This window comes from Pseudophryne corroboree (genome assembly GCF_028390025.1).
Source record: "Pseudophryne corroboree isolate aPseCor3 chromosome 3 unlocalized genomic scaffold, aPseCor3.hap2 SUPER_3_unloc_10, whole genome shotgun sequence".
Lineage (NCBI taxonomy): Eukaryota > Metazoa > Chordata > Amphibia > Anura > Myobatrachidae > Pseudophryne > Pseudophryne corroboree.
The window spans coordinates 981707-1004394 of NW_026967494.1; the positions used below are offsets into that span (position 1 = coordinate 981707).

A 22688-nucleotide genomic window follows, 5' to 3' on the forward strand; every position below is an offset into this window, starting at 1 on the left:
ATTACTATAGATATAAGTGATGTCACAGTGAGGCTCCCAGATCCCCTACCTCCCCAGTCAGGTCGCTGTATTATTACTATATATATATATATATGATGTTACTGTGACACTCCCAGATCCCCTTACCTCCCCAGTCATGTCCATGTATTATTTTTATAGATATAAGTGATGTCACTGTGACGCTCCCAGATCACCTCAACTCCCCAGTTATGTCACTGTATTATTACTAAAAATAAGTGATGTCACAGTTACGCTACCATATTCCCTCACCTCCCCATTCATGTCCCTGTATTATTACTACAGATATAAGTGGTCAGTGTGACACTCCCAGATCCACTCACCTCCCCAGTCATGTCCCTATAGTATTATTATTTTCTATTACGTCCTTGAGGATGTTTGGGACACCAAAAGAACCATGGGATATAGACGGATCCACAGGAGACATGGGCACTTTTAGACTTTCAAAGGGGCGCGACCTGGCTCCTCCCTCTATATACCTCCCCAGACTCAGTTTAGAAAATGTGCCCTGCGAGATGGACGCACTCGGGGGAGCTCTTAGAGTTTCTCTGAAAAGACTTAATGTTAGGTTTTTTATTTTGGGGAGATCTGCTGGCTACAGACTCCCTGATTCGTGGGAAAAAGGGGAGAGCAGTCTAGACCCACTTCTAATGAGTTTCAGGGCTCTGCTGCTGCTGACAGGATGCCTTCAGCTACTGAGGGGAGACGAACGCCAGGCTCTCCTGGATGCTCCCTCCCACAGCTTGCCGTCCCCCCTCTTCAAGCCAGAAGTCAGAAGACAGGTGAGTATGTGAGGAAAAGACATCTTCTCTTCAACAAAGACGGCATATAGAGGTATCGCGCAGCATGATTTGTTCAGTGCATGCCAGGCTCCCGGACTGTACACAACGCTGGGTGCAGGGTGCAGAGCGCTGGGGGCACCCTGGGGAGCAAAAAGTACCTCAAAAATAAGACTGGCATATCTGTACAGTGCCCTGGCACTGCCTGCAAACCCCCGCCAGGATAAACATGTAAAAATAAGCAGGAAGAAGCGCTCCATGTTGGGGGCGGGGCTTCTTCCTCCAGGCTCACTCGGCGCCATTTCCTCCTCCAAGCAGCAGCGCTGGTCCTTCCTCACAGCAGACAAGTACCAGGGGCTATAAAAACGAGGGGGGGGGGGCAGATTATTTCTATACAGATATATAGCGTTGCAGCTCTGTGACACTTGAGGGTGTTTTCAGACATGCACTTTGGCGCTGGGGTGTGAGCTGGCTCCGTTCCTTTTGTTCCCTCACAGGCTTTCTTTTGGGTGCTGGTAGGGAGACAATATGTCTGAGGCAGAACTTTCCTCTCAGGGATAATTTATTGGGGACACCAAATGTTTTGGGGGTCCTGTCGGCACCGCCGATGGCTGATTGGTTAACTGCTTTAAATGCTAATGTTACACTGTTAAATCAAAAGTTTACTGAATCTGACTCTCAACTGCAGATTTGGAAGAGATCAGTAGATGATGCTTTATTACAAGGGTCACTGAAACGTAGTGTTGACCAATTAGATGACACAGATTCCGACACGGACTCTGATACCGGTGCCGATTATGCCGATTCTAGATTAGATCCTAAATTGGCTAAGAGTATTCAATATATGATTGTGGCTGTCAAAGACATATTACGTATTGACGAGGACCCCTTTACACCAGAAACGAGGGTCCTTATTTACAAAGAAAAGAGATGCTCGGTTTCTTTTCCTCCTTGTTTTTAACTAAATTACCTTTTTGATGGCATTTGGAATACACCAGATAAGAAATTTCTCATTCCTAATAGGACCAAGGTGGCGTACCCCTTTCCCGCAGCAGATAGGGATAAGTGGGAAACACCGCCCACAGTAGACAAAGCCCTAGCACGCTTGTCAAAACAGGTAGTGCTCCCTGCAGCTCAGTCGACGACTCTTAAGGAGCCGGCTGATCGTAAGCAGGAGGCTACTTTAAAAGCTATATTTACTACCACGGGGACGCAGCTTAGACCGCTTATTGTATCAGCGTGGGTTAGTAGCGCCATTGAAAATGGGCTGAAAGTTTATCTGCTGATTTGGATAATCTGGATAGAGATAGCATCCTAGTGACGCTTGGTTATATCAGGGATGCGGCTGCATACTTGAAAGAGGCTGCAAGAGATGCTGGCCTCCTGGGGGCTAAGGCTAATGCTATGTCTATTGCGGCTAGGCGTGCGCTATGGACTCATCAATTGAATGCTGATGCGGATTCCAAGAAAAATAGGGAGTCCCTTCCCTTTAAGGGTGGGGAACTGTTTGGTGACGGCCTTACTGATTTAGTATCAGCGGCCACAGCGGGTAAGTCTACTTATTTACCTAATGCTCCTGCACAACAGAAGAAACCTTTCGGCCCAACAAATATAGAAGAAGCCGAGGTAACTTCTTCCTCGCTACCAGAGGTAGAGGAAGGGGCAAGAGAACTCCCGCTTCCTCGAGTTCACAGAAGTCCTCCCCAGTTTTCGCCAAATCCACTGCATGACGCCGGGTCTCCCCTACAGGAGACCGCACCGGTGGGGGCACGTCTAAGGCTTTACAGTCAGGTTTGGGTTCGCTCAGACCTGGACCCTTTGGTGTTACAAATTGTGACCCAAGGGTACAAACTGGAATTTCAAGACGTTCCCCCCCCATCGTTAATACTAATCACCCTTACCAGTTTCACTTCCAGACAGAGCTCTAGTCTTTGGAGCAATACAAAAATTATGTCAAAATCAGGTTGTGATCCCGGTCCCCGGGGAGCAACAAGGGGAAGGTTTTTATTCAAGCCTATTTGTAGTGCCATAGCCGGATGGCTCGGTACGACCAATCCTCAACCTAAAATCTATATATTTTTTCCTGAAGAAATTCAAATTCAAGATGGAGTCTCTCCGAGCGGTGATCTCCAGCCTGGAGGAGGGGGAATTCATGGTGTCTTTGGACATATAGGATGCCTACCTTCATGTTCCCATTTATCCCCCTCATCAGAGTTATCTCAGGTGTCCAATCCAGGATACTCATTACCAATTTCAGACGTTGCCGTTTGGCCTGTCCACGGCTCCGAGGATTTTCACAAAAGTCACGGTAGAAATGATGGTTCTCCTCAGAAAAAGAGGAGTTACAATTATCCCATACTTGGACGATCTCCTGATAACGGTGAGGGCCAAAGAAAAACTGGTACAGGACATTACACTGTCTCTGTCGCTTCTACAACAGCACGGCTGGCTCTTGAACCTGCCGAAATCACAATTAGTTCCAACAACCCGGTTGGCATTTTTGGGTATGTTTCTGGACACGGTCCAGCTGAGAGTGTTCCTCCCTCCGGAGAAAGCACTGGAAATTCAGAGTTTGGTAAAACTCATTCTGAAACCACCAACAGTCTCCATTCATCAATGCATTCGGTTGCTAGGGAAAATGGTGGTGGCATACGAGGCCCTCCAATTCAGGAGGTTCCATGCCAGAGTATTTCAGTGGGACCTGTTATACAAATGGTCTGGATCCCACCTCCATATGTACCGGAGGATAGTTCTATCCCCCAACACCAGGATCTCACTCCTGTGGTGGCTCCACAGCTCTCACCTCTTAGAAGGACACAGATTTGGGATCCAAGACTGGATCCTAGTGACCACGGATGCAAGTCTCTGAGGTTGGGGAGAAGTCACACAAGGGGTGACCTTCCAAGGAAGATGGTCAAGTCAGAAAACTCTTCTTCACATAAACGTGCTGGAGTTGAGGGCCATTTACAATGGCCTTCTACAAGCGGAGCATCTTCTTCGAAACCGGCCTGTCCTGATCCAATCGGACAATGTGACAGCAGTAGCGTACATAAACCGCCAAGGCGGCACAAAGAGCAGAACAGCTATGGCAGAAGCCACAAGGATTCTTCGCTGGGCAGAGACTCAGGTAAGCGCTCTGTCAGCAATATTCCTTCCGGGAGTGGACAACTGGGAAGCAGACTTCCTCAGCAGACACGATCTACATCCAGGAGAGTGGTGCCTCCATCAGGAGGTCTTCACTCTAATCACCAATCTTTGGGGGAATCTCCACATAGACATGATGGCGTCCCGCCACAACAAAAAACTACTAATGTATTGTTCCCGGTCCAGGGACCCTCAGGCGGCGGCAGTGGATGCACTGATGTCACCTTGGGTGTATCCGTCTGTGTACGTTTTCCCTCGGCTTCCTCTGATTCCAAAGGTTCTGAGAATCCTAAGAAAATCACAGATTCCAGCGCTCCTGTAGTTCCAGACTAGCCAAGGAGAATTTGGTACCAGGATCTTCAGGAGTTGTTAGTCAAAGATTCATGGCCTCTTCCTCTTTGCGAGGATCTACTGCGGCAGAGGCCGTTCGTCTATCAAGACTTACAGCGGCTACATTTGACAGCATGGCGTTTGAACGCCAGATTTTAGCCGTAAGGGTATTCCCGATGAAGTATTTCCCACTCTTATACTTGCTAGGAAGGGTGTGACGTCGAAACACTATCACCGTATTTGGAGGAAATATATTTCCTGGTGCGAGCAGGGCCGGCAACAGAAATTTTGGGGCCCGGTACACTGATATCTCTGCGGGCCCCCCCACCCCACCCCCAGGAAACAGGACAGTGACCCATATTATCTACAGGACACAAGTATATTAAAAACAAAATTATAGACTCTCTAACGTCTAGAAAACAAAACTTTAATGGAACAATACAATACCGATATAATGGGATCAGCTCTTTCCAAAATTAAGATTCACAGACCCACAATGGTCAGGAATTTTGTACTATCTGTGCTGAGCAGCAACTGAGCCTGAATGACCAGTCACCACCACAGCACAGACATTCTGCACTGATGAGTCTGATCTCATCTGACACGCACATGCATGCAGATGCATCCATGGGGGTCATTCCGAGTTGTTCGCTCGTTATTTTTTACTCGCAACGGAGCGATTAGTCGCTAATGCGCATGCGCAATGTCCGCAGTGCGACTGCGCCAAGTAAGTTTGCTATGCAGTTAGGATTTTTACTCACGGCATTACGAGGACTTTTCTTCGTTCTGGTGATCGTAATGTAATTGACAGGAAGTGGGTGTTTCTGGGCGGAAACTGGACGTTTTATGGGAGTGTGCGGAAAAACGCTACCGTTTCTGGGAAAAACGCGGGAGTGGCCGGAGAAACGGAGGAGTGTCTGGATGAACGCTGGGTGTGTTTGTGACGTCAAACCAGGAACGACAAGCACTGAACTGATCGCACATGGCGAGTAAGTCTGGAGCTACTCAGAAACTGCTAAGAAGTGTCTATTCGCAATTTTGCTAATCTTTTGTTCGCAATTTTGCTATGCTAAGATTCACTCCCAGAGGGCGGCGGCTTAGCGTGTGCAATGCTGCTAAAAGCAGCTTGCGAGCGAACAACTCGGAATGAGGGCCCATGTGCAGAATGCATATGCATGCATAATGTGCCTGCCTGCCTGCATCCCGCCACAAACTAATCCTAAAGTCCTAACCCAAACCCAAATCTCATTCCCTATACATAAACATGTATTATGATTTATGAAATGCAAAAGCCTTACCCTTCTTGCTGCTGCAGAAACATACTGACACAGCCGCTCTAATTCACCAGGCTCGCCTCCCCAATTCCCACAGGCCGCAGTACTCTGTCTGTCCTGTCCTGGCAGCTCCTGCTGTGCGCTCCGTGCCTCAGTCTGGCTCCTCACTCACCCAGCAGAGAGAGACAGGGAGGCAGCGTGCGGACTCACAGGTGTGCGCAGGGGGGGTGCCTGGTGTGCACAGGCACCCCCTAATGTCTGGCACCCCGATCTCACATGCCTGATGCAGTGATCGCCAAGCAGGCTGATTACTGTCCCCTCTGTGCTGCACCCTGCAGGACTGCATTACTGACCGGACGCCTGGGTTAATCAAGGGTGCCACTGCCACCTGCTTTCAAATTCCCAGCTCCACCACCATGTACAAAAACAGCGTGATGTGACGTGATTACATCATGCTGCTCACATGCCCACCCGTCACACCCGCTACATGCCCACCTCAATCCTTCTATTCTATGCCAACGCCAGCCACTGATGAGGAGCAGCATGCAGCCAGCGTTCCTCTTAGGAAGACAAATTCAATTCTGGCAGGCAGCCGGCAGCAGCATTGACAGGTCACTCACTTTTCCAGCAGCAGCGTTACTAGTCTCCGACTGTCAGTGAGTTACTGACTTGTAAGTAAGCTGCTGCAACTTGCAGGGGAAAGAGAGGGGGAGCCAGACCAGGCTGAGGAGGAGCAGTGTAACTGCAGTGAGTGCCATCGGGGGTGTTTGTTTGGTGCACACCACAACATCTGACAATGTGTCTGCTTTATTAGGATTGGTACAAAGGTGGAAATTTTATATGCGTTGACCATCAATAGATGGTGCTAGACACGCCCAAAAGGCGGTGCTAGACACACCCCTCCGACGGTGCACCCCCTAATAAAATGTGCTGCGCACGCCAGTGCGTGCGGTGAGGACGCTGGAGGGGCGGTCCTGGCTGGCAGGATAACAGGTGACCTGTCCGGCCGAGCTTCCTGGCTGGGAACTGGTTGGCAGGATAACAGGTGACCTGGGGGCTGGGGGCACTGAGGGGTGAACAGGGCACTGAGGGGTGAGCAGCACACAGTATTCGGGAAAGAAGGAGGGGGGGCGTGCGCATGCAAACACACATCAATCACAGGGCATTGAGGGGTTGAACAGCACACGGGTCACGGGGGGGGGGGGCGCACGCAAACAAACACACACACTTAAATCACAGCGCAGCGGCCGGCCCGCGAGTCCGCGATGCCGGGAGCAAACAGTTTTTTGAACTGCAGCCGCTGCTGCCCGCTGCCTGGACCTTGGGGCCCCTAACAACGGCGGGGCCCGGGACGGGTGTCCCCTTTAACCCCCCCCTGTCGCCGGGCCTGGGTGCGAGTCCAAGAAAGCTCCAGTGGAGATGTTTGACCTACAAAATGGAGTGGATGCGGGCCTTAAATTAGGCTCCATAAAAGTGCAGATTTCTTTCTGCATTGTCAGTTTTCTTTCAGAAACAATTGGCCTCACTTCCTGAGGTACAGACCTTTGTAAAAGGGGTCCTGCACATCCAACCTCCTTTTGTGCCACCTGTGGCACCTTGGGATCTTAATGTGGTTTTAACATTCCTAAAATCACATTGGTTTGAACCTTTAAGTAAAGTGCAGTTGAAATTCCTCACTTGGAAGGTTGTCATTTTGTTAGCATTGTCATCCGCAAGGCGGGTGTCTGAATTGGCGGCCTTGTGTCACAAGAGCCCTTATTTGATCTTCCATGAGGATAGGGCAGAATTGAGAACTCAGCAACAATTTCTGCCAAAGGTGGTTTCCTCTTTTCATATTAACCAACCTATTGTGGTGCCAGTGGCTACTGGCACTTTGGCTGAGGAAATTCTCTGGATGTCGACAGAGCTTTGAAAATTTACGTTGCCAGAACAGTTCCAGTTAGAAAAACAGAGTCTCTGTTTGTGCTATATGCTCCCAATAAACTTGGGTATCCTGCTTCCAAGCAAAATATTGCCCGCTGGATATGTCACACGATTCAGCAGGCTCATTCCACGGCAAGTTTGTCGTTACCTAAATCGGTAAAAGCACATTCCACTAGAAAGGTGGGCTCGTCCTGGGCGGCTGCCTGAGGTGTCTCGGCATTACAACTTTGCCGAGCAGCTACTTGGTCGGCGTCAAACATGTTTGCTAAGTTTTACAAGTTTGATACCTTGGCCGATGAAGTCCTAAAGTTTGGTCAATCTGTGCTGCAGAATTGTCCGCACTCTCCAGCCCATTATAGAGCTTTGCTATGAACCCATGGTTCTTTTGGTGTCCCCAACATCCTCAAGGACGTAATAAAAAAACGGGATTTTAATACCTACCGGTAAATCCTTTTCTATAAGTCCATAGAGGATGTTGGGCGCCCGTCCCAGTGCGTACTGTATCTGCATTTTAGTTCTGGTTACACACATACTGTGTTATGGTTTCTTCAGCTTGTTGCTGAATTTTGTTCATGTCCATTGACATGTGTTCAGTTGAATGTCATGTTATTCGGCATGTTTATGGCATGAGCTGGTATGATGCTCACCTTGTTTGTTAAGTCATTTCCTCAAAATGCCCCTCTCTCCGGGCACAGTTCCAAACTGAGTCTGGGGAGGGATATAGAGGAAGGACACAAGTCGTGCCCCTTTACAAGTTTTAAAGTGCCCATGTCTCCTGCGGATCCGTCTATATCCCACGTTTCTTTTGGTGTCCCCAACATACTCTACGGACTTATAGAAAAGGATTTACCGGTAGGTATTAAAATCCTATTATAGATATAAGTGAAGTCACTGTGATGCTCCCAGATCCCCTCACCTCCCCAGTCATGTCCATGTATTATTACTATAGATATAAGTGATGTCACTATGACACTCCCAAATACCCTCACCTCCCCAGTCATGTCCCTGTATTATTATTATAGATATAAGTGAAGTCACTGTGATGCTCCCAGATCCCCTCACCTCCCCAGTCATGTCCCTGTATTATTATTATTATAGATATAAGTGAATTCACTGTAGTGCTCCCAGAATCCCACACCTCCCCAGTCATGTCCCTGTATTATTACTATAGATATGTGATGTCACTGTGACACTCCCAGATACCCTCACCTCCCCAGTCATGTCCCTGAATTATTACTATAGATATATGTGACATCACAGTAACGCTTCCAATTCCCTCACCTCCCCAGTCATGTCCCCTTATAATAGATATAAGCTAGGTTACTGTGACGCTCCCAGATTCCATCACCTCCCCAGTCATGTCCCTGTATTATTACTAGAGATATATGTGATGTCACTGTGACACTTTAAGATCCCCTAACCTCCCCAGTCATGTCCCTGTATTATTGCTACAGATATAAGTGATGTCACTGTGATATTCCCAGATTCCCTCACCTCCCCAGTAATATACCTGTATTATTACTATAGATATAAGTGATGTCACAGTGAGGCTGCCAAATCCCATCACCTCCCAAGTCAGGTCCCTGTATTATTATTATAGATATAAGTGATGTTACTATGACACTCCCAGATCCCCTCACCTCCCCAGTCATACACCTGTATTATTACTATAGCTATAAGTGATGTTACTGTGACAGTCCCAGATCCCCTCACGTCCCCCAGTCATGTCCCTGTATTAGTACGATAGATATGTGATGTCACTGTGACGCTCCCAGATCACCTCACCTCCCCAGTCATGTCCCTGTATTATTACTATAGATATAAGTGACGTCACTGTGCCTCTCCTAGATCCCCTCACCTCCCCAGTCATGTCTTTGTATTGCTATAGATATTAATGATGTCACTGTGACACTCCTAGATCCCCTCACCTCTCCAGTCATATACGTATTATTAATATAGATATAAGTGATGTCACAGTGATGCTCCCAGATCCTCTCGCCTACCCACTCATGTCCCGGTATTATTACTAGAAATATAAGGTCACAGTGATGCTCCCAGATCCTCTCACCTCCCTAGTCATGTCCCTGTATTATTACTATAGATATAAGTGATGTAACTGCGACGCTCCCAGATACACTCACCCTCCCAGTCATGTCCCTGTATTATTACTATAGATATAAGTGATGTCACTGTGACACTCCCAGATCCTCTCACCTCCCCAGTCATGTCCCTGTATTATTACTTTAGATATAAGTGATGTCACTGTGACACTCCTAGATCCTCTCACCTCCCCAGTCATGTCCCTGTATTATTACTATAGATATGAGTTCACTGTGACGCTCCCAGATCCACTCACCTCCCCAGTCAGCAGGTAAATGATCTCCAGGGTGATATTTATTATCCTCTCAGTCCTGTGACTCCTGTCTTTGTCCATCCTTGGTGAATCAGAGAGAATACAGAACGTGTGATGTGTAATAAAGACTCCGTTCCTCACAGCTGGAGTTCTTTGGAATAAATATAATACATAAAACATATTGCACATGTAACATAGTAAATATGGAACAGAGTGGCCATTAAGTCTCCTATTTCCTCACAGCCATAGAGTCCTGGTCAGTGTCTCCGAGGTTCCTGTGACCCAGCCCCATAAGGCTGTACTGCATAGTGGGCCTGATCTAGAGTGTAGCGCTATTGTGGGTGGAGTCACAATGAGCTGATTTCAGTACACTGTGAAGGGACAGGGTCTCCTGGAAAAGCGTCAGGAGCCAGGCAGGGGAAAGGCGGCAGGAGACAGGCAAGGGAATGGTGGCCGGAGACAGGCAAGGGGTGGCAGGAGACAGGCAGGGGGAAGGCGGCTGGAGACAGGGAGGAGGAAGGCGGCTGGAGACAGGCAGGAGGAAGGCGGCTGGAGACAGGCAGGAGGAAGGCGGCTGGAGACAGGCAGGAGGAAGGCGGCTGGAGACAGGCAGGGGGAAGGCGGCTGGAGATAGGCAGGGGGCGGCAGGGTGGGGGTGGCAGTAAACTGGCATGAGGCTGTAGGGTGGGTGGTGGCAGGAGACAGAGAGGGGAAAGATGGCAGGAGACAGAGAGGGGAAAGGCGGCAGGAGACAGAGAGGGGAAAGGCTGCAGGAGACAGGCAGGGGAAAGGCTGCAGGAGACAGGCAGGGGAAAGGCTGCAGGAGACAGGCAGGGGAAAGGCGGCAGGAGACAGGCAGGGGAAAGGCGGCAGGAGACAGGCAGGGGAAAGGCAGGCAGGGGAAAAGGCGACAGGAGACAGGCAGTGGAAAGGCGGCAGGAGACAGGCAGGGGAAAGGCGGCAGGAGACAGGCAGGGGAAAGGCGACCGGACACAGACAGGGGAAAGGCGGCAGGAGACAGACAGGGGAAAGGCGGCAGGAGACAGACAGGGGAATGGCGGCCGGACACAGGCAAGGGGTGGCAGGAGACAGGCAGAGGAAAGGCGGCAGGAGACAGACAGGGGAAAGGTGGCAGGAGACAGGCAGGGGAAAGGCCGCAGGAGACAGACAGGGGAAAGGCGGCAGGAGACAGACAGGGGAAAGGCGGCAGGAGACAGACAGGGGAGCAGCCGCATGGAGTAACATGAGATGGGGCTCGGACGGGGTCAGCAGCAGCAGCCACGAGCGGGGTACAGTGCCAGCTGCTTGCAGGCTATAACCCGGCCCTCCCATACCAGAGGCTCCTGCCATGCTAGACCCGCAGCCCCCTGCCTCCTACCCACACCCTCTGCAGCCTAGGAAGGATGAGCTGCTGGGAGCCCCCTGGGGCGGATGAGCAAGGAAGCCCCCTGTAGGAGTAAGTGCCGCTCTCTCTGTGCCTGCTTCTAGATGCTGCCCTCCCCTACTTGCTGCATGGGTGCAGATGTTGGCAGCGCACACAGCATGAAAACACAAGGTTTGTTGGCGCTGGGCAGGTCTGTGATGGAATACACCTTAGGATTAGCAGCCACCTGGAGAGGGGTAGCCGGCCTCCTCAAACAGAGACAAATGTGGGAATACCAGGTAGGCGCTCTATCCAAATGATGCAGCCAAAACATAATTAAAACACTGTTTATTACACACAAGAAAATAAAAACAATATAAACAGTAATGTAGACCAAAACATATACTAATGGGTGTTACCATGAGGTAAATGATATCTCAGATATAAATGATGAGTATAAATAAAAGGTATCAGTCTCTTCTGATACTGGCATTATATAATACAACCCGGTGTCTCTACAGCAGATGGCCGTCGTTATACGTGTGGCGCCCTCCTAGCGGGAATGTCACATGTTACACCATTATAGTGACGTGACTGCTGGGGGGGACGGCAATGAGGGGGCTCAGCCTGCAGCAGTCACACTGCCAGTGGTGTAGTAATGCTCTGCAGCTGTCACACTGCCAGTGGTGTAGTAATGCTCTGCAGCTGTCACACTGCCAGTGGTGTAGTAATGCTCTGCAGCTGTCACACTGTCAGTGGTGTAGTAATGCTCTGCAGCTGACATAATAATAAAAATAATAATAACAGGACACCACAGGCTGCTCCCCCTGTATAATAATAATAATAATAACAGGACACCACAGGCTACTCCTCCTGTATAATAATAACTTGAAACCACAGACTGCTCCCCCTGTATAATAATAACAGGACACCACAGGCTGCTCCCCCTGTATAATAATAATAACACAACACCACAGGCTGCTCCCCCTGTATAATAACAGGACACCACAGGCTGCTCCCCCTGTATAATAATAACAGGACATCACAGGCTACTCCTCCTGTATAATAATAACTTGAAACCACAGACTGCTCCCCCTGTATAATATAATAATAATACTAATAAAGGGACAACACAGGCTGCTCCTCAAGTATAATAATGACTGGACACCACAGGCTGCTCCCCCTGTATAATAGTAATAATCATAATAGGACACCACAGGCTGCTCCCCCTGTATAATAATATCAGGACACCACAGGCTGCTCCCCCTGTATAGTAATAATAACAGGACACCACAGGCTGCTCCCCCTGTATAGTAAGACGCCATTACCTGATCTCCACGGACAATGGGAGGCTGCAGCAGTCGATGAAAACTAACTTCCTGCATGTGGAACGCCATTTTCTCGTAGACCAGTCTGGCAGCAGCAATAGATTACCTGGCCGTGTAGTGACGTCAGGAGCGGCGGCCATTTTCCCCTGGTCTGAGCTCCGCCTTCCTTCTATCATTCCCACAAGGCAGCAGGAGCAGAGAGCAGCCATTGCTGTGTCTGGCAGCAGGTAATGATATTATTATTATTACTCTATAGGCTGAGCAGCTCTGGTGTCAGGTTCTGTACTGCAGGGGGAGCAGCCTCTGGTGCTGCATAATTCCTGTACAGGTGCATAGCTCCCAACATGACTCTCTCCAGGAGGGACAGAATGCTCTGCTCCTGGACTTCCCTCTTCATTTATGATTGGCGTCACCTGTGCTGAAACACCTTTCTTATCCATTAACCTGCTCAACACAGGTGCCGGCTATCATACATTAAGAGAAAAGTCCAGGAGCAGAGTATTGTGTCCCTCCTGGAGAGGGTCATGTTGGGAGGTATGCAGGTGGCTGACACTCTAGTGTCCTATTACTGTAATACAGGTGGCGCAGACCCCGCCGTTTCCGTAATACAAGTGGCGCAGACCCCGCCGTTACCATAATACAGGGGAAGCGGACCCCGCTGTCACCGTAACACAGGTGGCGCAGACTCCGCCGTCCCCGTAATACAGGTGGCGCAGACTCCACCGTTACCATAACACAGGTGGCGCAGACCCCGCCGTTACCGTAATACAAGTGGCTCAGACCCCGCCGTTACCATAATACAGGTGGCGCAGTCCCCGCCATTACTGTGATACAGGTGGCGCAGTCCCCACTGTTACCATAATACAGAGGGCGCAGACCCTGCCGTTACTGTGATACAGGTGGCGCAAACCCTGCCGTTACTGTAATTCTATAAACGGGACATTACAGGTGTTGTGTCCTGTGGCATTGTACTATACAGGTGGAGCGGCATATGTTGTATTAATATTCAGGGAAGCTGTATAAAATACAGGGGAGTGGCATGTGTTGTCCTACTGTACAGGGGGAGCGACCTGGGGCATCCTCCTATACAGAGGTAGTGGATTATGACATCCTACTATACAGGGGGTGCAGCCTGTGTTGCCCTTTTATACAGGGGAAGTGGCCTGTGGTGTCTTGTTACTATTATTATATAGGGTGAGCGACATGTATTGTCTTTCTATACAGGAGGAGTGGCCTATGTTGTCATAATACAGGGGTAGCATCCTGTACTGTCATAGTATACAGGGGGAGCGGCCTGTGTTGTTATAATATACAAGCGGAGGGGCCTGTGGTGTCTTGTTACTATTATTATATAGGGTGAGAGGAATGTATTTTCTTTCTATACAGAAGGCGTGGCCTATGTTGTCATAATATACAGGGGCAGCGGCCTGTGTTGTCATAATATACAGGGGTAGCTACCTGTGCTGTCATAGTATACAGGGGGAGCGGCATGTGTTGTCATAATATACAGGGGTAGCTTCCTGTACTGTCATAATATACAGGGGCAGCGGCCTGTGTTGTCATAATATACAGGGGCAGCGGCCTGTGTTGTCATAATATACAGGGGCAGCATCCTGTGTTGTCATATTACAGGGGTAGCATCCTGTACTGTCATAGTATACAGAAGGAGTGGCCTGTGTTGTCATAATATACAAGTGGAGGAACCTGTGGTGTCTTATAACTTTTATTATATAGGGTGAGCGGAATGTATTGTCTTTCTATACAGAAAGAGTGGCCTGTGTTGTCATAATATACAGGGGCAGCGGCCTGTGTTGTAATAATATACAGAAGGAGGGTCCGTGTTTTGTCATAATATACAGGGGTAGCTTCCTGTGCTGTCATAGTATACAGGGGGAGCGGCATGTGTTGTCATAATATACAGGGGTAGCTTCCTGTGCTGTCATAATATACAGGGGGAGCGGCCTCTGTTGTATTTATTATTTATTAGCAGTTTCTTATATAGCGCAGCATATTCTGTTGCGCTTTACAATTAGAACAGCAGTAATAGAACAAAGCAGGGTAAAAACAGACAGACATAGAGGTAGGAAGGCCCTGCTCGCAAACTTACAATCTATGAGAAAATAGGCATTGATACACAAGGATAGATGCTACCTGTTGCATAATGGTCCACCAGATTGCTAGGTTCTTAATGGGTTGTATGATATGATCACCCAGCGATGAGATGAGGTATAGATTGAGAACAGCAGAGGACCCAAGACTGAGCCTTGCAGTACTCCAACTGATAGAGGTAGAGAAGAAGAGGTAGAATCAGAGAAGTAAACACTGAAAGAGCGATTAGATAGGTAGGATGAGAACCAGGAGAGGGCTGTGTCCTGAAGACCTAAAGATTGTAGTATTTGAGAAGAGAGTGGGCAACAGTGTCAAAAGCAGCAGAGAGATCTAGAAGAATGAGTAGTGTGTAGTGGCCTTTAGATCTAGCAGTGACCAGACCATTCACTACTTTGGTCAGTGCCATCTCTGTGGAGTGTTGGGCATGAAAGCCTGACTTAAGTGGGTCCAATAAATTGTGGGAGTTAAGAAAGTGTATAAGGCGAGTGTAGGCAAGTCTCTCAAGTAGCTTGGAGGGACCTGGTAGCTGAGAAATGGGACGGTAGTTAGAGAGTGTGTTTGGGTCAGAGTTGTGGGGGTTTTTTTAGAATGTTTTTTTTTTACAATGGGAGTAATCACTGCATGCTTAAACAGAGAAGGAAAGATACCAGTAGAGAGAGAGATTACAGATTTTAGTTAAGGTTGGGATAAGCAAAGGAGACAAAGTTTTAATGACCTGTGAGGGTATAGGATCAAGAGAAGAATGTTGATACTTTATCTTTACTTGTGGGATCAAATGAAGAGAAAGTGCCAGGGGGTTCAGGTAGGGAATTGAGCAGGTCACTGGCTGAGGAAGAGCGTACCATTTCATCTCGGATTTTATCAATGTTATCCTTGAAGTAGGAAACAAGTTCTTGTGCACTGATAGTAGCTAGTGGGGGAGGTGAGGGAGGGTAAATAAGTGATTTAATTGTATTAAAAAGTCGCTTGGGGTTGCTGGCATGAGAAGAGATGAGAGATTGGAAGTATGTTTCTTTGGCAGTGTCCAGAGCCTGATGATAGGAGTGGTAGGTGGTCTTATATGAGAGAAAGTCACTTGGATTCTGAGATTTACGCCACTGACGTTCTACTTTACATGACAGTTTTTGTAGTGTCTTGTTGATTTAGAGTGCCATGGTTGACATCTAAGTGGAGTGTGATGGGTAGCTGGAGCCAATTCATCAAGGGCACTCTCTAGGGCAGAGGTTCTCAAACTCGGTCCTCGGGGGCCCACACAGTGCATGTTTTGCAGGTCTCCTCACAGAATCACAAGTGAAATAATTAGCTCCACCTGTGGACCTTTTAAAATGTGTCAGTGAGTAATTAATACACCTGTGCACCTGCTGGGTTACCTGCAAAACATGCACTGTGTGGGCCCACGAGGACCAAGTTTGAGAACCTCTGCTCTAGGGTCTAGTGCTGGTGGGATACAGCAGTGTCCGGTGTGGTAAATGTAGAGATTGGTGAGAGCAGTTGTTGCAGTGAAGTGGAAAGTTGTTGAAAATGTATATTGTTAGTATTTCTGCGGGTTAGAGGAGGCTTGCTAGGTTTTAGTGTCGTAGAATTTAGAGTAATAGAAGAGATTGTGAAGGTGATCAGGTTGTGATCAGAGAGAGGGAAAGGAGTGTTAATGAATTCAGAAACTGAGCAGTGCCTGGTGAACACAACATCAAGGTAGTGGCCCTCCAGGTGAGTAGAGGAGTCAGACCATTGGGTGAGTCCCAGAGAGGAGGTTAGAGAGAGGAGTTTGGAGGCATGAACAGAGGTGGTCATTCCGAGTTGTTCGCTCGTTGTTTTTTCTCTTGCAACGGAGCGATTAGTCGCTAATGCGCATGCGCAATGTCCGCAGTGCGACTGCGCCAAGTAAATTTGCTATGCAGTTTGGTATTTTACTCACGGCATTACGAGGTTTTTTCTCCGTTCTGGTGATCGTAATGTGATTGACAGGAAGTGGGTGTTTCTGGGCGGAAATAGGCCGTTTTCTGGGTGTGTGCGAAAAAACGCTGCCGTTCCTGGGAAAAACGCGGGAGTGTCTGAAGAAACGGGGGAGTGTCTGGGCGAACGCTGGGTGTGTTTGTGACGTCAAACCAGGAACGACAAGCACTGAACTGATCGCAGATGCCGAGTAAGTGTGGAGCTACTCAGAAACTGCTAAGAAGTGTCTATTCGCAATTCTGCTAATCTTTCGTTCGCAATTTTGATAAGCTAAGATTCACTCCCAGTAGGCGGCGGTTTAGCGCGTGCAAAGCTGCTAAAAGCAGCTTGCGAGCGAACAACTCGGAATGAGGGCCAGATTGTGGACTGTCAAGAGCTATATTGATATCGACCCATAATGATGGTGGAGATGTCAGAGGATAAGATGTGTGGGAGCCAGGCAGAAAAAGCTTCTAGAAATTGTTGTTTGGGTTGCCCAGGAGGACGATAGATAGCTGCAACACGCTGAGAGAAGGGGGTGAAAATCCTGATAGAGTGAACTTCAAATGATGTGAATGCGAGTGATGGAACCTGAGGTAGAACAGTGTATGTGAATAATTGGGACAGTAAGATTCCAACCCCACCACCTTTACTATTACCAGGCCTGGGGGTGTGTGTTCAGTGGATATCACCGTGTGATAGTGCTGCAGGGGAGGCCATGTCTGATTGTGTGAGCCAGTTTTCTGTTATAGTCGGCAGATTAAAGTTGTGAGAGATAAAGAGGTCATGGATGGATGGTAATTTGTTACAAACAGAGCGTGCATTCCAAAAGCCACATTTTAGTGACTTGGAGGGGAATGGGAGACACGTGATACTTATGAGGTTAGATGGATTTCTATGTTGTTTTGAGAAAACTGAGTGTGAGAGGGACAGGTGGTTGGGGCCTGGATTTGGTGATATGGCACCAGATAATAAAATCAGAAGAGTGAGATAAATATTGGTGGATGTTTGCGAGTGTTTATTCTGGTGGCCAATTGTGGTTGTCAAAGTACTAGCAGAGAAGTAAGTATAAAGCTCATGAGTGATTAGAAGAGGGGAGTGAAGAATAGAAGCTGTAATGTGCACAGAGGGGTGAGTTTTAGGGTGAGTGGAGAATGTGTTACATTTGGTGAGAATTCCATGAATTGAAATAAGAAACAGCAGTAGTTTGATGAACATGCTGTGGTCGTTTGTGAGATAATTTTGGGTTAAGTAGTGTAGGAATAAGTTGTTTAAGTAAGTTACCTTTCCTTGATGGTGCTCAATGTATGTTCAGCTGTTTTTTTAACTGTTCGGATAACACACTTCTTAATTCCACACTTATTAAATTCCACGCAAGCTACCCCCAGCAAGCTGACCCCTTGACATTATACAGTAACACCAGGGGATGTGTCTGGGTGATGACTGGAGAGGTGACTGCCGAGAATAGGGCATTATACAGTAACACCAGGGGACGTGTCTGGGTGATGACTGGAGAGGTGACTGCTGGGAATGGGACATTATACAGTAACACCAGGGGACGTGTCTGGGTGATGAGTGGAGAGGTGACTGCTGGGAATAGGACATTATACAGTAACACCAGGGGATGTGTCTGGGTGATGACTGGAGAGGTGACTGCTGGGAATGGGACATTATACAGTAACACCAGGAGACGTGTCTGGGTGATGACTGGAGAGGTGACTGCTGGGAATTGGACATTATACAGTAACACCAGGGGATGTGTCTGGGTGATGACTGGAGAGGTGACTGCTGGGAATGGGACATTATACAGTAACACCAGGGGATGTGTCTGGGAGATGACTGGAGAGGTGACTGCTGGGAATGGGACATTATACAGTAACACCAGGGGACCTGTCTGGGTGATGAGTGGAGAGATGACTGCTGGTAATGGGGCATTATACAGTAACACCAGGGGGTATGTCTGAGTGATGACTGGAGAGGTGACTGCTGGGAATGGGACATTATACAGTAACACCGGGGGATGTGTCTGGGTGATGACTGGAAAGGTGACTGCTGGGAATGGGACATTATACAGTAACACCAGGGGACGTGTCTGGGTGATGACTGGATAGGTGACTGCCGGTAATGGGGTATTATACAGTAACACCAGGGGATGTGTCTGGGTGATGACTGGATAGGTGACTGCTGGGAATGGGACATTATACAGTAACACCAGGGGATGTGTCTGGGTGATGACTGGAGAGGTGACTGCTGGGAATGGGACATTATACAGTAACACCGGGGTATGTGTCTGGGTGATGACTGGAGAGGTGACTGCTGGGAATAAGGCATTATACAGTAACACCAGGGGATGTGTCTGGGTGACGACTGGAGAGGTGACTGCTGGGAATGGGGCATTATACAGTAACACCAGGGGATGTGTCTGGGTGATGACTGGAGAGGTGACTGCTGGGAATGGGGCATTATACAGTAACACCAGTGGATGTGTCTGGGTGATGACTGGAGAGGTGACTGCTGGGAATGGGACATAATACAGTAACACCAGGGGACGTGTCTGGATGATGACTGGAGAGGTGACTGCTGGGAGTGGGACATTATACAGTAACACCAGGGGACGTGTCTGGGTGATGACTGGAGAGGTGACTGCTGGGAATGGGACATAATACAGTAACACCAGGGGACGTGTCTGGGTGATGACTGGAGAGGTGACTGCTGGGAATGGGACATTATACAGTAACACCAGGGGACGTGTCTGGGTGATGACTGGAGAGGTGACTGCTGGGAATGGGACATTATACAGTAACACCAGGGGATGTGTCTGGGTGATGACTGGGGAGGTGACTGCTGGGAATGGGACATTATACAGTAACACCAGGGGATGTGTCTGGGTGATGACTGTATCACTGTGTGTGTCCAGTGTCTATAAGGTGTCAGGATGTCACTGTCTGTCTCCATGCAGGAGGGGGAGTATATAGAGGAACACAGGGGTCTGTACAAGGACGTGATGATGGAGAATCACCGGCCCCTCACATCACTGGGTAAGAGGAGATTGCCATGTATTGTACAGGGGAGAGCAGGTATGGGACCCCCTATATACACACATAATCTGATAATCACATATATACACTGTACTCAGTCACTGTGTGTCTCCTACAGATGGACCCAGTAACAGAGATACCCCAGAGAGATGTCCCCGTCCTCTGTATTCCCAGGATTGTACAGAGGAGAATCACAGGATCCCACAGGAGGATCAGGTAGGTGGGATTTAGGGTCTCACCAATATACCAAAGTGACTGTCACTATATGATCTGTAGCGGAGCTGTGTGTCTTATACACTGATATTATACTGTTTCACCTCAGTTTAATCTGACTGTATGCAATTGTCATTTCTCATACGTCCTAGAGGATGCTGGGGATGACATCAAGACCATGGGATATAGACGGGATCCGCAGGAGACATGGGCACTCTTAAGACTTTTCATTGGGTGTGAACTGGCTCCTCCCTCTATGCCCCTCCTCCAGACCTCAGTTTTAGAAATGTGCCCAGGCAGACTGGATGCACTCTGAGGAGCTCTACTGAATTTCTCTGAAAAGACTTATGTTAGGTTTTTTTTATTTTCAGGAAGATCTGCTGGCATCAGACTCCCTGCTTCGTGGGACTGAGGGGGCAGAAGCAGAACCAACTTCCTCAGAGTTTCATGGCTCTGCTTCTGGCTGACAGGACACCATTAGCTCCTGAAGGGAACTGAACGCTAGCCGTGTCTAGATGCTCACTCCCACAGCCGTCACCCCCTCACAGAGTCAGAAGTCAGAAGACAGGTGAGTATGAGAAGAATGATCTTCAATCAAGTAAGTGATGGCTGAGGTGCGGCGTGGCTGGCGGGAGCGCAGCACGCCACTGCTGCCCACACACACAGGCACTGCAGGGTACAGGGCGCGGGGGGGGGGGGTGCGCCCTGGGCAGCAAGAAAAATACCTCAAACTGGCTAAAAGGGGGCATAAGATGCCGCTGGCCCAGCCCTACCCCCGCCAGTATAAATAATAAGTCAATATACTGAGTGTAAAGATGCGCCATTGTGGGGGCGGAGCTTCTTCCAGCACACTACTCGGCACCATTTTCTCTCTCTCCTCAGTCTGCAGAGAACATGCTGGTCCTCTCCTCCACTTCTGACAAGTACAGGGTGCTATAAATGGGGGGCACAAAGCAATTGTGGTGCATTTGATAGTGTATATTACAATTTAAAAGCGCTTTTGGGTTGTGGACATACTGTGTTCATAGGCAATACTGGTGCTGGGTTTGTGAACTGGTTACTCCTATCCTTTGTCCCTCTGACAGATTTTACTGTGGGTCTGTCCCCAAAATAAGTCCCAGTGTGTCTGTGAGTGTGGTGTACACGTGTGAGGCATGTCTGAGGCAGGGAGTTCCTCCCCGGAGGAATCCATTTTAGGGACACAGAGTTGTAATGTGGTGGCGCTACCGGCACACCAAGAGCCTGCATGGGTGAAAGAGCTACGTGACAGTATGCATCTGATTAACTGTAGATTGGATAAGTCTGAATCTAAGGCTGCATGCTGGAGAAAATCTGTGGAAGATGTAATTTTTCAGGATGCTGTTATTCCTTATGCGGGCGGCCCCTCTGGGTCACATAAGAGACCATTTGCAAATGTTGTAAACACTGATACCGACACAGATTCTGATTCTTGTGTCGACAGTAGTGAATCCAGAGAGATAGATCATAAATTGCCAAAACGTATACAATATATGATTGTGGCTATAAGGGATGTGTTGGAGGTTACAGAAAGCACTCCTGTACCTCAGGAGAAAGCTTATTTATGTAAGGAAAAGAAATCCAAAGTCACGTTCCCTCCTTCACACAAACTAAATGCTCTGTTTGAAGGGATGTGGGTGAATCCTGATAAAAGATTTCGTATTCCCAAAAGGATTCACATAGCTTATCCTTTCCCGGTTGAAGACAGGAAAAAATGGGAATCGCCCCCTATGTTAGACAGTGCACTTTCCAGGTTGACAAAGAAGGTAATTCTCCCTGCTCCTGGCACGGCTTCTCTTAAAGAGCCGGCAGACCGCAAAATGGAAACAACATTGAAATCCATTTGTTACCAAGGGTACACTGCTCAGGCCCACTATTGCCTGCGCTTGGGTGAGTCGCGCTATTGAAAAATGGTTAGAAAGTGTGTCATCAGAAATTGACACGATTGATAAAGATGAGATACTCCTTAAGTTAGGGAATATAAAGGACGCTGCCGCCTACATGCTGGAAGCAATGAAGGATATTGGACTTTTGAGTTCACAAGCCGCTACCATGGCAGAATCGGCTAGGCGGGCGTTAAGGATTCGCCAGTGGAACGTGGCTGCATATTCCAAAAGAAACATGGAGGCTCTCCTATATAAAGGTGAGGCCTTATTTGGCGATGTCCTGGATGCGTTAGTCTCGGCGGCTACCACAGGTTAGTCAACACTTTTACCCTCTGCGCCTGCACCGGCAAAAAAGACCTATCACCCGCAAATGCAGACCTTTCGGCCCAATAAATACAAAAAGGCGAGAGGTTCCCCCTTCTTTGCAGGTAGGGGAAGGGGAAAGAAGCCCACACCGCCTCCAGGTTCCCAAGAGCAGAAGTCTACCCCTAATTCTGCCAAATCCCCAGCATGACGCTGGGGATTTGGCAGAGCGCTCGGGTGGGGGGCACGTCTCAAACTCTTCAGCCAGTATCCCTGGGTATTGCAAATAGTGTCCCAGGGATACAAACTAGAGTTTCAAGACATTCCCCTATGCCGATTTTCAAATCGACCTTGCCAGCTTCTCTGCCGAAGAGAGAAGCAGTAACAGCGGCAATCCAAAAATTATGTCAAGACCAGGTTATATTCCTGAGAAGGTTCAAGTTCAAGATGGAATCACTTCGGGTGGTGGACATAAAGGATGCTTACCTGCATGTTCCCATTTATCCTCCTCACCAGGCTTATCTGAGATTTGCGATTCAGGATTGCCATTACCAATTCCAGAAGTTACCTTTCGGTCTCTCCATGGCTCCGAGGGTATTCACCAAGGTGATGGCGGAGATGATGGTCCTCCTTTGTCAGAAAGGAGTCAGTATAATCCCTTATCTGGATGACCTCCT

The 22688-nt window shown here is 48.5% G+C and overlaps 1 pseudogene; it reads right to left on the reverse strand.

Annotated features, from left to right (window-relative positions):
- LOC134983208 (zinc finger protein 585A-like) overlaps positions 1-14787 on the reverse strand; it is a 122534-nt pseudogene extending 107747 nt beyond the window's left edge.
- Positions 14788-22688: the final 7901 nt, after the last annotated feature.